Source organism: Aulonocara stuartgranti, assembly GCF_965226115.1.
Source record: "Aulonocara stuartgranti genome assembly, chromosome: 17".
NCBI lineage: Eukaryota > Metazoa > Chordata > Actinopteri > Cichliformes > Cichlidae > Aulonocara > Aulonocara stuartgranti.
The window spans coordinates 11,088,154-11,104,580 of NC_138953.1; the positions used below are offsets into that span (position 1 = coordinate 11,088,154).

Here is a 16,427-nt window from a genome sequence, read left to right on the forward strand (position 1 = left end):
CAAATACCTAAAGAAAGAGCACTCATAATGCGTTATATATTTGAATCATTAATTCATAAAACCAATTTTAATATTACAGAATAATAGGTTTTAAAATTAGGTTTTTGTAGTAACTGGTTTGAATGAAGAGTATAATATTTCAATGCAACTTAATTCAATTGAGTTTTATTAATATAGGGCAGCGGTTATTGTAAGGTAGAGACCCTACAATAATACAGAGAAAACCCCAACAATCAGACAACCCCCCCAAACACTTGGCGACAGTGGGAACGAAAAACTCCCTTTTAAAATGAAGAAACCTCCAACAGAACTAGGCTTAGAGAGGGGCAGCCATCTGCTGTGACCGATTGGGGGTGATGGGGAAGAGAGCCTGAGATTAATAATGACTAATGATTAAATCAGAGTGTTGTGTAAGCAAATAGAGAGTGAAAAAAATTGAGTAAATAAGAAAAACTCGCTCAGTGAAGTATTTGACTAAATACTCGTTGTTAGGTATTTTGATACCATAGTAGCATTTACAGGATATTGTTTTATACAGGAAAACTGTTACTCAATAAGGCCCAACTACTAGTTGTTTTTCTCTTTCTCTGTGACCCAAGAATTAATGTGTAGGACTCACAAGCTGGTACCCCAAGGTCGAAAACACCACAGAGATGAGACCACTTCCTTACTCCCATCCTCCCTTTTTCTTTATCTCCTGGAAAAGGCTCGTTAAAGGCTAGGTGGTTTGTTTCAGAATTCACTAATGAAAGAACTCTGTATTCTATGTCTAGGAGTGTATTTTGCTGGGATGATCATAAATTGTAGCTGAGCTGATAAACTACACACAGGATACTTCTTTGTTCACAAGGCAGGAAGACGTTTCCTTATTTGGTCTGTATCGGTTTGAACTGGGAAAGCTGACACACGAACCTTTTTTCATCTATATAAACTGCTGTGTATCAAATAAACCTTTGAGTCGATTTGGGAAGACAACCTGAAGCAGTCTGTGTTTCCTTGTTCTCCCAAGCTGCTCCCGACGTCGTAACTAACCCAGCTGAATGGCATACCTGAGTGTTACTTTAAATAATTAGGAATCTTAGAAGGAAAGGACAGAACTCTGCTTATCGCTCACGCCACGGAGGAAACCCGGGAAGGCAATTTCCTTCAATTTTGGTGTCAGAAGTGGGATCCTGACAGAAGGTAAATATGTGTCTTTCATATTTATATAAAGACCTATTATACCTCTCTCAGTGATCGATCCATAAAAAAAAACGGGATATGCTGACGAAGTTTCACTTAGTGATCCAGAGAGATACACTGACTGACTTCCTCAGTCCCCGAATCCATAAAAAAAACGGGATATGCTGACGAAGTTTCACTTAGTGATCCAGAGAGATACACTGACTGACTTCCTCAGTCCCCGAATAAAGTAAATTAACCCTTGTGTGGTGTTGGTGGACACAGGAAGTTGCCTGTTGTCTTGAATATTTTAATTTTGTTTAAAAAATAATAATAATAATAATAATTAATTGTTTAATTAAACGTACGTTAAAAAGTGAGAAGTTGCTCACTCAGAAAAAGTGACACAGAAAGTTGCCTGTTGTCTTAAATACTTCTCGTTAAGTGAGAAGTTGCTCATCAAAGAGTGACACAGGGAGTTGCCTGTTATCTTGAAACGTACGTTAAAAAGTGAGAAGTTGCTCACTCACAGAAAGCTAGTAAATAATTAAATTTAATTTTGTTAAAAAAAAAAAACGAAAGAAAACTGAAAACGGGTCTCACAGACCCGATTACCATACAAGGGTTAAAAGCAGTAAATTAAAAGCAGAAAGACACAGGAAGTTGCCTGTTGTTTTACGAGAAGTTGCTCGTTAAGCGAGAAGTTGCTCGCTAAGTGAGAGTTGCTCACACAAACAAAAATTGCTAGCAATAAATTTAAAGTGACCTCAGCTGTGCCGCAGCGAAAATACTAACATAAATCCTCCTAGCGTGTAAACCCCTCTGGAAATCACTGAACATGGGTCAGAATTATTCAAAGACCACAGACAGGTCCGATAAAAAATCTAAAGTACCTGTAAAACCAAAAATTAATAAAATACAAAATAAAGTCTCAAATAACGGCTCAGTATAACTCCCATTTCCGGTTACGTGTAACCTACGTCCGCGAATCGGTGAAGACGTCCATGATCACGTATCCAGAACATGCGGGAGTGCTTATGTGACTGACTTTGTTTACAACTTAAGAAGTTCAATGCATTCTAATTTATTTCCGGAGCCTTATCCCGAACGATTATCGCCAGAAAACAGGTCAGTAGAAATGTTGAATATCATTTGTGATAAGAAAAGTAGTCTGCTTAAAAAGTCCTGTAGAAAATATATGATAGAATGCCGCGACGTGATACATCAAATGTTACCGCTATGGACAAAAGGAGGGTAAATAATGACAAAGTCGCCGATTTCTTTAAGAATCTAAAGAAATTCCTGCTAACAATGTCCAGAGACAAAATTGACTTAAATGCAGTAACTATGTGTAAACAGAAGCCTGATGAATCTATCCTAGTATTCATGAAACGCTTTATGCACTGTTGGACAAGCTAGAGGTGCAAATTTAGCTCAGTTTTCCAGCAGCCGCAGACACCCAGAGCAAAAATGAATTTGTGTATTTCATTTAACATAAAGGGTGAAATGTTTGCTGACACTGATAACAGCTTATGTTTTCTCTGCCCTATGTACCGACATGATGGAGAAGGAACATCCTCTGTGTCAGCTGGACCCTCAGCAGAGAATGAACTCAACATCCTTTTTGTCCGGTACTCTATGTCACACACTGTGCCAAAAAAAAAAACGTGTACAGACGCCACTAACAGGTAATCCCATGACTGGGAGCCACACTTTTGTTTCTCTCACACTGTTCAACAACATGATAACTGCTCACACAAGTGAAGGTCAAACAGTGATTTTGTTACATAACTCAGACATAGGTTACGAAATATGTCGACACATAGATCTAACCTACCCTATCCACTGTACTATTTCTGCAGTTACATTGCCAGCTGAATACCAGAATATGACATTATGGTCTAAAAGTGAGAATGATATAGGATTTATTGACTGTACACTTTATCACGTACACCTATTAAAACAAAAAGCGAGTATATGTCAAGCAACATCCCCTTTCCACGGAAAAAGCCGCAGCTCTAGATGTCATCATAGGAGATTTATTGACTACAGGAGTAATAAAGCCCACACTCCTGTCAATCCTGTGCCAAAGCCTAACAAACCTGGCGTATGGCGTTTCATACAAGACTTAAGGCAAATTAATGCAGTCAACATTCCTCTGCCACCTCTCGTTTCAGATGTTCACAGCATATTGACATGCATTGCATACACATTTTACCGTGGTGGATTTATGCTCCGCTCCTTTTTCTCAGTACCTGTGACACACAGCCGTTATTTGCATTCACACATAGAAATAAGCAGTACACTTGGACTCGTTTGCCCCAAGGCATGATAGACAGCTCTGCTGCTTTCTCAATGGTGCTCCACTCCTCCAGGGCTGCACCCTGATCCACATGTGGATGACCTCCTCCTCTGTGCTGAAAGTGAAAAACTATGTCAAACTGCTACACACATGCTTCTCCAGCACCTCCAAAAGACTGGCCACAAAGCATCAGCAAAGAAAATGCAGTACTGTCAGACTTCTGTTCAATATTTGGGATTCACACTGTCTCACGGAAAACGTTCCATGACTGCAGACAGGGTCAAAGCTGTGACCTCTGTCCCTCGTCCCACTACACAGAAGGAAATGTCGTCCTTCTTAGGCATGGTGAACTATTGCAGACAGTGGATACCAGACTGTTCTTTTCATGACCACATTCTGCGTGACTGCTGCAAAAAAGACAAGCCTCCTCGAATACTGTGATCCACAGAAATGACTGTCTCTTTCAATGCATTACAGGGAGTGCTGACCTCCGCCACTCAAAGGTGCTGCCTGAATTGTTCAGGAATGCCGGCCTGCCTGAGGGCAGTAGCAGCTTGCTCTATCATGATAAGGGACTGCGGGAAGCTCACACTCTCACATGACACTATTCTATACACCAATCACCAGGTCACGACCATTATAGCAAACATAACTACACAACATATGCAAATCTCACTATAAAAGCGAGCAGCACACCTGATTCGCCAGCACATTTATTGATCCTATGCTGTGTTCTTCTGACCGACAGGATGGCTCAGACAGGCTTGACGTTCATGACTGCATGACACGTATACAGGAATCCACAGCACCACGTCCAGATTTAGAGCAAACACCTATCTCAGACTCAGCCACGGTTTATGTGGACGGGTCCTGTTCAAGGCCGAATGACAACTCATTTCTTTGTGGCTATTCAGTGGTAACAGTGCCTGACATCATACTAGAGGCTCACTCATTACCATTTCACTCAGCACAAAAAGCAGAGCTCATGGCTTTAATACGCGCCTGTGAGCTACATTTGGATAAGCATGTGACAATTTACGCACACAGCCGCTATGCATTTGGCGTTGTGCATGACTTTGGCACATTGTGGAGACAGAGAGGATTTAGATCTGCTGATGGAAAATAAATTGCTAAATTCTGATTTTGTTCAAAGACTTTTTCAGGCTATACAGCTGCCATCGGCCGTTGCAGTTGTAAAAACGAAAGGACACAGTACAGCTGACACAGACGAAGCAACAGGTAATGCCTTAGCAGACGTGACAGCCAAGGCTGCAGCTGCATCACAGCTCCCACCTCCGCAGGAAGTATTATCTGTGCCCCTACAGCTGCCACTTAAACTCCCAGACTATTTAGGAACAAATGTTGATTTAAAATTCATACAAGAGCAAGCCTCTGCATGTCATTACACCTATTGGGAGAATAATGACTGTACCTTAGATGACAGAGATGGCTTATACAAAATCTTAAGGGTTTGATTGCCCTCCCATATTCCCTGATGCCAGTCCTTGTCCGACATTTTCACGGTGTGAGTCATGTCGGACAAAGAGGGGTAATAGGGGCAATAAAATCAAGATTTGTAATTGAGAAAACATCACACGCAGTAAAACGCATATTAGCAACCTGTCTAACATGTGCACGAACTAATGTAGGAAAATCAAAAGCGAAACATCAGCATTTACCACAACCAGATTTTCCATTTCATACATTACAAATTGATTTCACACATATGCCAGCACAAGGAAGCATCAAGTACTTACTGGTAATAGTGGATCAATTTAGTAAATGAGTAGAAGCTTATCCAACCTCAAAAGAAACTGCAGAAGTAGTCTGTCAAAAGTTGAGCAATGAAATAATACCCAGATTCGGAATACCTCACCAAATTAACAGTGATAGAGGACCTTCATTCACATCAGAAGTAATTCAAAAGTGTGCTAAAACTTTAATGACCTGGGTCAAATTACTTACTCAAGTCCTGTGTGAGATTAGAATGACTCAATCTGCAGTAACCAAATTATTTCCATTTGAAATAAGACTATTTCCAAGACCATGGTCAGCTTCCAGAGGGGCACCGCTAGTAGAAGGTGATGTATATTGCATTGTCCACTGATGTTCAAAACCTGGTAGAAAAACTGAATAATAACTATCAGAAAGTTTGTCTCTCTCAGCTTTTCCCCTCCACAGTTCCACCAGTGGAGACAAGGAGACGCATGTTGGAGAAGCCACTAAAACCAAGGACACTCTGGGAGGCCGCGTTTTCCAGCCCCCAGGCTTTACTGGCAGTGACGAAGAACCAGCATCCTCACAGACGGACAACCTCAGTGGATTCATGCCAGCAGGGTTAAGACCAGCCCAATCGGACCATCTCAGGCGTCGGATCAAGCAGACGACATCTCCGGCGAGCCAGCGCCCGGAACTAGAGCAAATAAACACACACGGGTAGATGACATCTCAGGCGAGCCAGCGCCCGGATCCAGTGCACACACGCAATCACTGATTAACACACAACGTCTGAAAGAACAACAACAAGGTACTCAAACATCCAGCAGGAACAGAAAGCCAAAAGTACCACATGATGTCTAACCTGATAAAGCCAGACTCATTCCATCCTGATAATGGAGAAAATGAAATGCCCATTGTCATCACACGACGCTTATTCTGTGTCTCTCGAACCTGGGACCAGGCCAGAAGACGACTGAAGAACTGTCTTTTTTATATATTTAGGTTATTAATCATATCTACTGCATTAACCTTAGGATTTTTATTTACTATTTCATATTGTAAAGTGCAACCCTGTTCACATTTCTGCAAGCCACATTTTCAATGATAACCCGTATAGCTGCTAGTACAGCTACTTCAATGTATTTGCAATTGGCACAAATTGACCCAGATTATGTGTCAGATGTTACCAATGATGTTCCTGATGTGTATATTGAACATTAGGTTGTGAACTATTACATTTTATGATTTGCTTTTTATATTATGTTATTACATTTGTGATTTTTCCTTTCTATTTGAGTTATTATTTTTAAAAATAATAAAAGAGGGGAACTGTTAGGTATTTTGATACCATAGTAGCATTTACAGGATATTGTTTTATACAGGAAAACTGTTACTCAATAAGGCCCAACTACTAGTTGTTTTTCTCTTTCTCTGTGACCCAAGAATTAATGTGTAGGACTCACAAGCTGGTACCCCAAGGTCGAAAACACCACAGAGATGAGACCACTTCCTTACTCCCATCCTCCCTTTTTCTTTATCTCCTGGAAAAGGCTCGTTAAAGGCTAGGTGGTTTGTTTCAGAATTCACTAATGAAAGAACTCTGTATTCTATGTCTAGGAGTGTATTTTGCTGGGATGATCATAAATTGTAGCTGAGCTGATAAACTACACACAGGATACTTCTTTGTTCACAAGGCAGGAAGACGTTTCCTTATTTGGTCTGTATCGGTTTGAACTGGGAAAGCTGACACACGAACCTTTTTTCATCTATATAAACTGCTGTGTATCAAATAAACCTTTGAGTCGATTTGGGAAGACAACCTGAAGCAGTCTGTGTTTCCTTGTTCTCCCAAGCTGCTCCCGACGTCGTAACTAACCCAGCTGAATGGCATACCTGAGTGTTACTTTAAATAATTAGGAATCTTAGAAGGAAAGGACAGAACTCTGCTTATCGCTCACGCCACGGAGGAAACCCGGGAAGGCAATTTCCTTCACTCGTGAGATTAGTAGAGCACTGTAGCCCAGTTATAATGGTGCAGAGGTGATTGTGGATAGAGCATGATAGTTTTTTGCTTGTGATCAATTCATTGGTGTGTCAACCCCAGGTGAGATGGGTTACACTAATTACACCCACCGACAGAAACAGAAGCTGGAGTTGTTCAGTCACGATACATTAACTTGATTTCCTTTCGCGTGGTGCTTCCATCACAGAATAATGGTGGAGGTCTGTGTGCGATCCTCATTTGTATGAGTGCATGTTTCTGACGAATGAAGTCAGAATGGGGATTGAGCTTACGCTAACAGAAACACCAGCAAGCACTTTGCTCCTGGAGCAGCCCCACGAGGAAACTAATAGTCACAAACTGCTTTGTGCACGACCAGCAGAAAAAGAGAAAAATGTTTTGAACTGAGGCAAAAAAGGGGGGGAGGGGGGTTGAAAAGAAGCATGGCACAAATGCAGAAATGATGTACAGTCAGCAGAGTCACCTTGTATAAAAGTTTGGGGGGGGGATGACCATTAACAATCAAAAGTGACAAATTGTGGTTAGTCTTTTTCGCAGCGCTCTGTTTTTTTAGGGGAGAAATGCAGCAAAAGCAGGGATGGGCGAGGGATTGACGGAGAGAAGCCACACCACATTTACCACACCTCTGGCACTGATGGAAACCTGTCGGCTACTCTGGAGACAGGAGCATGCGTTGCCTCGGGTTGCCATGGGAACTGGGGTAGATGGCGAGTTGAGCGGACACAGACGTCTTTGCTTTTGCCCAGGTTCGAACGCTCCTGGACGGACACGTCAGCACACCCAAAAGGCAAGGCTTAAAGACAGGACACCACTCCTGCCTGCATGTTATGGAGCACTGAATCCATCGCTTCTACCTCAAGTACTGTCTACAAAAGAGATACAGGGAGGAAATTACACCCAAAATAGAAGACAGGGAGGTGTTAAAGACTGTGTTAGGGAAATAATAGACTGGTAATGCAGATAAGACAACAGAATGAAAACTGGCATGTCCTTATCTCTTCACTGATGCCCTGCTGATGCCATGTTCTTTTCTCTTGGTCTTCATTATTTATAAATCTTTTTTAAAATCTTTTTCTAATATCATATTGCAAAAGAAAAAAGAAAAAAAAAACCCTGTTGCTCGGTTCAGCCAGTGCTGAGCTCGACCACATACTGTTTGTCACTGTCTGTCAAAAGCTTTCTGGGTAACATCAGTGTTGTCGGCTGCCAGCTGAGCTAACGAAGGCTGGAATCAATATTTGCGTAGTGTGTCCAGATGAAGACGGGTATGACAGAGAAACTCAAGGGGATAAAACAACGGAGTTGTGGGAACCCGCAGATGGTAACAAATGATCCAGGCTGTCATTGCAATTTATTGACCACATTGCACAGATGTAGTGATGCAAAGGAAACCTGCTGAAGAGTAGATTGAGCTTTTATGACCTTTACAGCCATTGCTTACACGTGGGCTGCAGAGCAGAAGAAAGAACTGCTGGCATTTTGGCTGTCTGCACCTGGTTTGGTAAACAAAAGGTAACATTTTGGTGTCAAATTGTAAAGTGTGAATGCAGTGACATTAGAGCTCTTTTGAGAGGCCTTTAAGATCTTTTCTACAGTAGGCTACTGTGCAAAAGTCTTGAGCTACCCCTCATTACTATATGTTTCTAGTGGATGCAGCTGATGGCAACATCAATGAACTCACAGACTCTGTCATTGGATATATCCAAATCAGAAACCCTGGGTAAAAAAAGATGTTCGCGCCAAGCTAAAAGTGCGGACCTCTTCCCTTAACTCCGGGGATGCTGATGCATATAAAGCAGCCAGGTACGACCTCCGAAAGTCCATAAAAAAGACCAGAAAGGACTACAGGGACAAAATGGAGTCCAGCTACCACAGCTTTGACACCAGGCGACTGTGGAATGGACTGCGCTGCATCACTGACTACATGAAGGTCAACACAGTCAGTGTTCAGCCCACTGCATCTCTTGCAGACGAGCTTAACAACTTCTATGCTCGTTTTGACGCAGACAACAGAGAGCATATCCTCTACCCTCAGAAGGACAGTGAGGCTGCAACTTTAACTCTGAAAACAGAAGCTGTGAGATGGACCTTTAAAAAGGTAAATCCTCACAAAGCTCCAGGACCAGACGGCATCCCAGGCCGGCTACTCAGAGTGTGTGCAGACGAGCTGGCAGAGGTGTTCACCAACATCTTCAACCTCTCCCAGAGGCAGTCAGTAGTCCCCACGTCCCTCAAAGCATCCACCATCATTCCCGTTCCCAAAAAATCAGTGGTCTCCTGTCTGAATGACTACCGTCCTGTTGCACTGACATCCGTCATCATGAAGTGCCTGGAGCGGCTGGTCAAAGGTCATATCTGCTCCTCCCTCCCTGACACACTGGACCCTCTTCAGTTTGCCTATCGGACAAACAGAGCCACAGAGGATGCCATCGCCCTGGCAACGCACACCACCCTCACTCACCTGGAGAAAGGGAATACATATGCAAGGATGCTCTTCATCGACTACAGCTCGGCATTTCACACCATCATCCCCTCAAAAATTGCCACGAAGCTCGTTGACCTTGGGCTGGGAACACCGATCTGCAGATGGATTCTAAACTTCCTCACAAACAGGCCCCAGGTGGTGAGAGTTGGTAAGCACACCTCCTCATCACTCATCCTAAACACAGGTACGCCACAGGGTTGTGTGCTTAGCCCCCTCCTATATTCCCTGTTCACACACGACTGTGTTGCTAAACAAGAGTCCAACATCATCATCAAGTTTGCGGATGACACAACCATCATAGGCCTCATCACAGACAATGATGAGACGGCCTATAGAGAGGAGGTGATGGCACTGTACGAGTGGTGCCTGGAAAATAACCTGACTCTCAACATCAGCAAAACTAGATAAATGATAGTGGACTACCGGAAACGACCAGTCAGAGAACACCAGCCCATCCACATCAACGGTGTCAAGGTCGAAAGGGTCAGCAGCTTCAAATTCCTTGGAGTCAACATCACTGAGGACTTCTCCTGGACCCTTCACACAGACACTGCTATCAGGAAAGCTTGCCAGCGGCTTTACTTCCTGAGGAGGCTGAGGAAGTTTAGCATGAATGCCAACATTACCTCAAATTTTTACAGGTGTGCAATTGAGAGCTTGCTGACGAGCTGCATCACAGTTTGGTACGGAAGCTGCTCTGCCAGCAGCCGTAAATCACTACAGAGGGTGGTGAAGGCAGCAGAGCACATCACTGGCACGAGGCTTCCTGCCATTCCGGACATTTATCTCCAGCGATGCCTCCATAAAGCACACAGCATCATCAAGGACCACAGCCAACCAGCACATCAGCCGTTCTCCTTGTTACCATCTGGCAGACGTTACAGGAGCCTGTCTTCTCGGACTACAAGACTTAAAAACAGTTTTTACCATCAAGCCATACGACACCTCAACCACAACACTTAAACACACACAACACAGCACTCAGAAGCTACCCTGCAGCTTCACAAGTACTCTGTTTAATCTGCACTGGTCACTTCACTTTATTGTCATTGATATTTATATTTTAAAGTGCAATACTGTAATTTTCTGCTGCTCATTCCTGTGCAATATCCCATCTGCCCTCCCGTCATATTTCTTTTCAAGATTTTCTTATTTAATCACTAGTGTACATATATTTATATTTATAGATACATATATATTTAGTCATCTTTTCTCTTTTACCATGTCTCTCTAATATTTTGCTCCTTACTATTTTTTTTATTATTTTATTTTATTATATTTTCTCCTACTGTATCATGCTGCTGAGTGACTGCTGCTCGTCAAACATATTTCATTGCAATGTTGATACTGTGCTAACTTGCATATGACAAATAAAACTGAAAACTGAAACTGAAACCTGAAACTGAAAACTGAAATAGGGTAGTGAAATGTGTAAAGATACATGGAAATATGGTCTATTAGGCAAAAACAGTTTGCACAACTTTAAAAGCCTTGAAAGTTAATATTTGATATGACCACCTTTACTCTTTAACACTATCATAACTCTGTCTTGTAATTTATTTAAGTAATCTTCAGGAATAGTTCTCTTAGTTCTCTGCTAAGACTGCTTTAGTGTAAAATGTGTGTTTAGTGTAAATAGTGTTCAATTGTGTGTTTTTCTATCCAGGAATTATAGGAATTTTTGTAGTTCAATGACAATGTGTTTGGGATAATTGTCATGCTGAAAAATAAAACCACTGCCAATCATAGACGTTTCTGATGGGATTGAATTATGGATCAAATTCTGTTTTCTGGGTTGACAACGTCATCAATTTTGAGAAAAACTCCCCAACACAGCTGACTGATATGTAGTTCACAAACAATGAGAGATCCATTGCCACACATTTACACCCCAGTTCTTCTATTTCTTCTAATTTAGCATACCTAAGTCTTGTCTCCCCATTTCACTTCCTTATAAATGGCTTATTGATAGCCACTGAGACCATTTCCGATGATGCCAGATGCATCTCTCAGGTTCTGTGTCAGGTTTTTGCCGGATTTTTTTCCTATTTCTTAAGGACATGAATTCAGACAATGTTTATGTGCTGTAGATTTACTTTTTTCCTCCATTTGTTCATTTTGCTGTCATTTCTTGTCAAAGACACACTACATACATTGCTGAGTTTCAGTTAATAGCACGTTGTTGGTGCAAGAACGAACATGTTTTATTTCTGTCAAACTGTGTTATCTTTGACATTTAACAAAAGAAACAAATGGGAACAAATGATGTGTTTTTTAACAGGCTACTAGAAACAAAGTGCCTAAAGATGCAATTTAAAATTGTTTGTTTGATAAGTTGTCTACTGTGTGTAGATACAACACCGGTAAAACCCTTAAGGTAGATGCCTTTTTTCATGCTTGAAAGGTTCAAAGGTCAGTGTTAAGTGTCTTAACAAAAATGTATACTCCTCCTAAAATGGTCAGGCACAAGGACTGGAGTGAAAATGAGTGAAAAGGCCACCAATGTTCAAAGAGAAACTTCACAAACTATCGCTGAAGTGTAAAATTTCTTAACAATTGTTGCAAGCAGCATATAAAAAAAATGTTCCAACCTAAATCAACTGATTTAAGATACCAAATATTTTCCAAAAAATTGTTTGTTGTTGCTAATTAGTACAACATGCTCATATGCTCCCAAATGCGAAACAGCACACTAAAGGAAGAGAGGCGAAGTAATGAAACAAAAGCCAAACCCATGAAGTGTGAAGAAAGCAGCAAAATCAGTTACGACATTTGCATGAAGGTGAGAAAAGCAGGAAATCTTGTGGACCGAGCAGGCTGGCTTTTAAATGTGCTTTTTTATTTAATGATGTCCCTTTTGGCTTTACCTTTGTTGGCATCTTTAACTGCCTGCACTGTCTGGTGTATCATATTAATTGTCTGTATTTTGTGTGTGCTGCTTTGCATGTTAAGTTCTCAAGCTTTTTCACCCTGTTTGTTCGCCTTTCCCTGCAGTGGCTTAGAGTGTTCGTTAGCGTTGTATTGTTTTAAAGGGCTACTTTAACAAGTTCAAAAGCTAACACTATTACATTTACAGTAATGGAGATTAATGTGCATTGTCCCTAAAAAAAAACCCCAAAACAAATAAATAACAAATAAAGGCTCACCAGCTGCATATGGTGCTTCACTTTTCTTTTTTTTAACATTTTGACATGTTACAGCCTTATTCCAAAATTATATTTATTTTTTTTAACACAAAATGTGTTAATAAAATGGCAAGCAAACTTTTTTTCCACTTTGCCGTTAAGGGGTATTGTGTGTGGAAGGTTTGTTAACAAGATTATTCATTAAAGTCACACTTGTGGTTACATTTTTAGGGGCTAAAACACTGTGGTTGCAGGGAACAGAAAAATCTGTGAGTTTGGTGTGACATTACCACTTCACAAATCCAAAAATCCTTTGGCATGAAGCGCTGCCACCAAAGGACACCTAGTGTACAACTGAGCCAGGACAGAGATGCCATTTGAAAAAAATGGCACCAACTGACACCCTGACAATGCGAATAAGTTGAAACACTTTAACGGCGAATCTCCGTTAGCGAGTTAACGCGGCTCGCCACGTGCGAGGGCTGCACGGTGTCAGCGTGGTTAGTTTGCTAACGCATTAGGGTATATGACGTTTGAGTAATTGTTTTCTAATCTTAGGTAATCACATAGTGTGTACTTTTTTATATAAACCCACCATTCAAGCAGAAGGCTTTATGTCAGGCTGTTGATTACAACTCGTATGATGAAAAAAGATCATTAAAAAATTATGTGTGAAGTTTAAAGACATAGCCCATACAGTGTAGGTGAAGTGTAAACCAGAGAGTGAGAGCAGCATTACCACCTATTTAATATTTTCTTTCATTACAGCAATCTACACAGAATCAAGGATGCATGTTCCTCTGGGTCTGCTTTGAAAGTATCTGCAGTTTTAATATCCTTGAGAATGCAATGTTCCCAGCTGGGCATAACAATAACCATGTGTGTCCATAAACAAATGTCCTTGCTGTGACTAGCACATAAAGTTGCCTTTAGGGGATAAAACAAGAAAGATGTTAAACTGTGCCTGAGCTTCACCTAATGAGAATGGCCTTGCCATCACACACTCAGTACAGAGACGGACTACAAATCTGATCCACGCATGAATTTTAATAGTACAATTTGAATGCTTACAACAAATGGAGCACAACAAACTCTTAGGAGGGCAATGTTTGTCTCAGTAGCCTTGTGCTTAATTATGGAAGTGCAGTCACAGTTAAAGTCATCCGAAATGACCACTGATTACTATTTTCTGGTGCATTCAGTCTTTTTACATGCAAAAGCAGAGCTGTGCCATGGATGTACTAATGGAGAAGGACCATAATCCACTATATGGTGAGGGTATAAGCAGTGAAATCAGTGTCCTTGATTTCACCAAGGATCCTTAAATCCCCTTTCGAACTTCTGATTTCAAAACACAGAGCAAAAATGCTCAGCTGGAAGCTTCATGAAAGGGCTTAATTAATGAATGAGTGATGTTACGCCAATCTTTTGTGAAGTCTTTGTTGGCAGCAGACTTTGAAATCGAGTTTCTCTTGTTTGGTGGGTATACCAAAATCCTTGTTATTCTAAAAAGACAGAAATCAGACATTTAGTGAAGTGGCTACAAACATTTTTTTCACCGATGCTGTCAAATGATTCCAAATAATTTCAGAATTAGGCTTTGTCATTCACTTCGGTACCGTAACAGGGTGTCGAACACATCACTGTTTCTAGCTCGAAATACCTTTTTGTGTTGGCCCAACTCAGCCCAGACTTCAGTATGCTGCACACTCAGAAGTGGAGCTGAATGTCAGCATGTAAACATCCTCAGAATTGCTAAAAGTGCTGCTTTCAGCTAGGCTTTGGTATGTTTCCATGTTAGCTAATACAGTAACTAAGATCTGCTGGGGATAATAATCTCATTAATTGTCAAAGTCAGAAGAAAGATGAGAAGCCAACCTGATTCAACCTGAGGGGGGCATACAGAATTTTATGGCAGGCCATTTTAAGGCTGTTGAAATACTTAATTATACTTAACAACAACTGTCAACTACATGTTTCTGGATGCAAAATCAGACAGCATATGATGGATGCTCTGTGGATCATTTATGTATCTAGGAAAATGAATGTCAATCCACTCACACGGGCTAAATTATTTATGCCTGAAGTTTTATTCATATTTAAGTTTTCCCTTTTTGTCCTCTCTGACTATTTCCTATATGATGCACACTTGACAGTAGAATGTGTGTGTATGTATGTGTGTATATATATATATATATATATATATACCCAGCACGCCCCTGCGGGCGGTTTATCCTTCAAGCTCGGGTCCTCTACCAGAGGCCTGGGAGCTTGAGGGTCCTGCGCAGTATCTTAGCTGTTCCCAGGACTGCGCTCTTCTGGACAGAGATCTCCGATGTTTTTCCCGGGATCTGCTGGAGCCACTCGCCTAGCTTGGGAGTCACCGCACCTAGTGCTCCGATTACCACGGGGACCACCGTTACCTTCACCCTCCACATCCTCTCGAGCTCTTCTCTGAGCCCTTGGTATTTCTCCAGCTTCTCGTGTTCCTTCTTCCTGATATTGCTGTCATTCGGAACCGCTACATCGATCACTACGGCCGTCTTCTTCTGTTTGTCTACCACCACTATGTCCGGTTGGTTAGCCACCACCATTTTGTCCGTCTGTATCTGGAAGTCCCACAGGATCTTAGCTCGGTCATTCTCCACCACCCTTGGGGGCATCTCCCATTTTGACCTCGGGACTTCTAGGTTATACTCGGCACAGATGTTCCTGTACACTATGCCGGCCACTTGGTTATGGCGTTCCATGTATGCCTTGCCTGCTAGCATCTTGCACCCTGCTGTTATGTGCTGGATAGTCTCTGGGGCATCTTTACACAGCCTGCACCTGGGGTCTTGCCTGGTGTGATAGACCCCAGCCTCTATGGATCTTGTACTCAGAGCTTGTTCTTGTGCTGCCATGATTAGTGCCTCTGTGCTGTCTTTCAGTCCAGCTTTGTCCAGCCACTGGTAGGATTTCTGGATATCAGCCACCTCCTCTATCTGCCGGTGGTACATACCGTGCAGGGGCCTGTCCTTCCATGATGGTTCCTCGTCTCCCTCCTCTTTCTTGGGTTTTCTGCTGCCTGAGGTATTCACTGAGCACTCAGTGAATACCTCATATATATATATATATATATATATATATATATATATATATATATATATATATATATATATATATGCGCTGTCTGTGTTGAGCGCTCAGTGGATCTGTGGTTGACAGTGCAGCCTAGGCGGAGTCGTCAAACGCAGATTCACTGAGCGCAGGGCAAGCTAGCGAGACAGAAGTTAAGCTGTGTTGCAACACAATTCAGATCTGACGTTTGGAACAATTTTGGTTTTCATGTAACGTATGACCCTGAGGGTAAGCGCATCATGGACAAAACAGTATGTCGTGCCACGCAATGCTCAATTACATGGGTGGGAGCTAGTGTGTTAGCGCAGTTTGCTCGTTAACATGTTCACGCCGTCCAGCCCCATGCACGGGGCAATCCACGGTAGCTCGTTAACGGAGATTTGCCATGTTGTGGCGTTAACGTCATTTCAGATTAACGCTGACAGCACTAGTGGGAACACAACACATATGACTGCACATTTACACCGACATCATCCTAGTGCAAAGACAAGT

At 41.9% G+C, this 16,427-nt stretch overlaps 1 long non-coding RNA gene across 1 annotated transcript; it reads left to right on the forward strand.

Annotated features, from left to right (window-relative positions):
- The first annotated feature begins 487 nt into the window (after positions 1–487).
- LOC309692534 lies at positions 488–7,001 on the forward strand. Its single transcript, XR_014272332.1, has 2 exons — positions 488–1,182; positions 5,629–7,001. It is a non-coding gene; the product is annotated as an uncharacterized lncRNA (long non-coding RNA).
- The last annotated feature ends 9,426 nt before the right edge of the window (positions 7,002–16,427 follow it).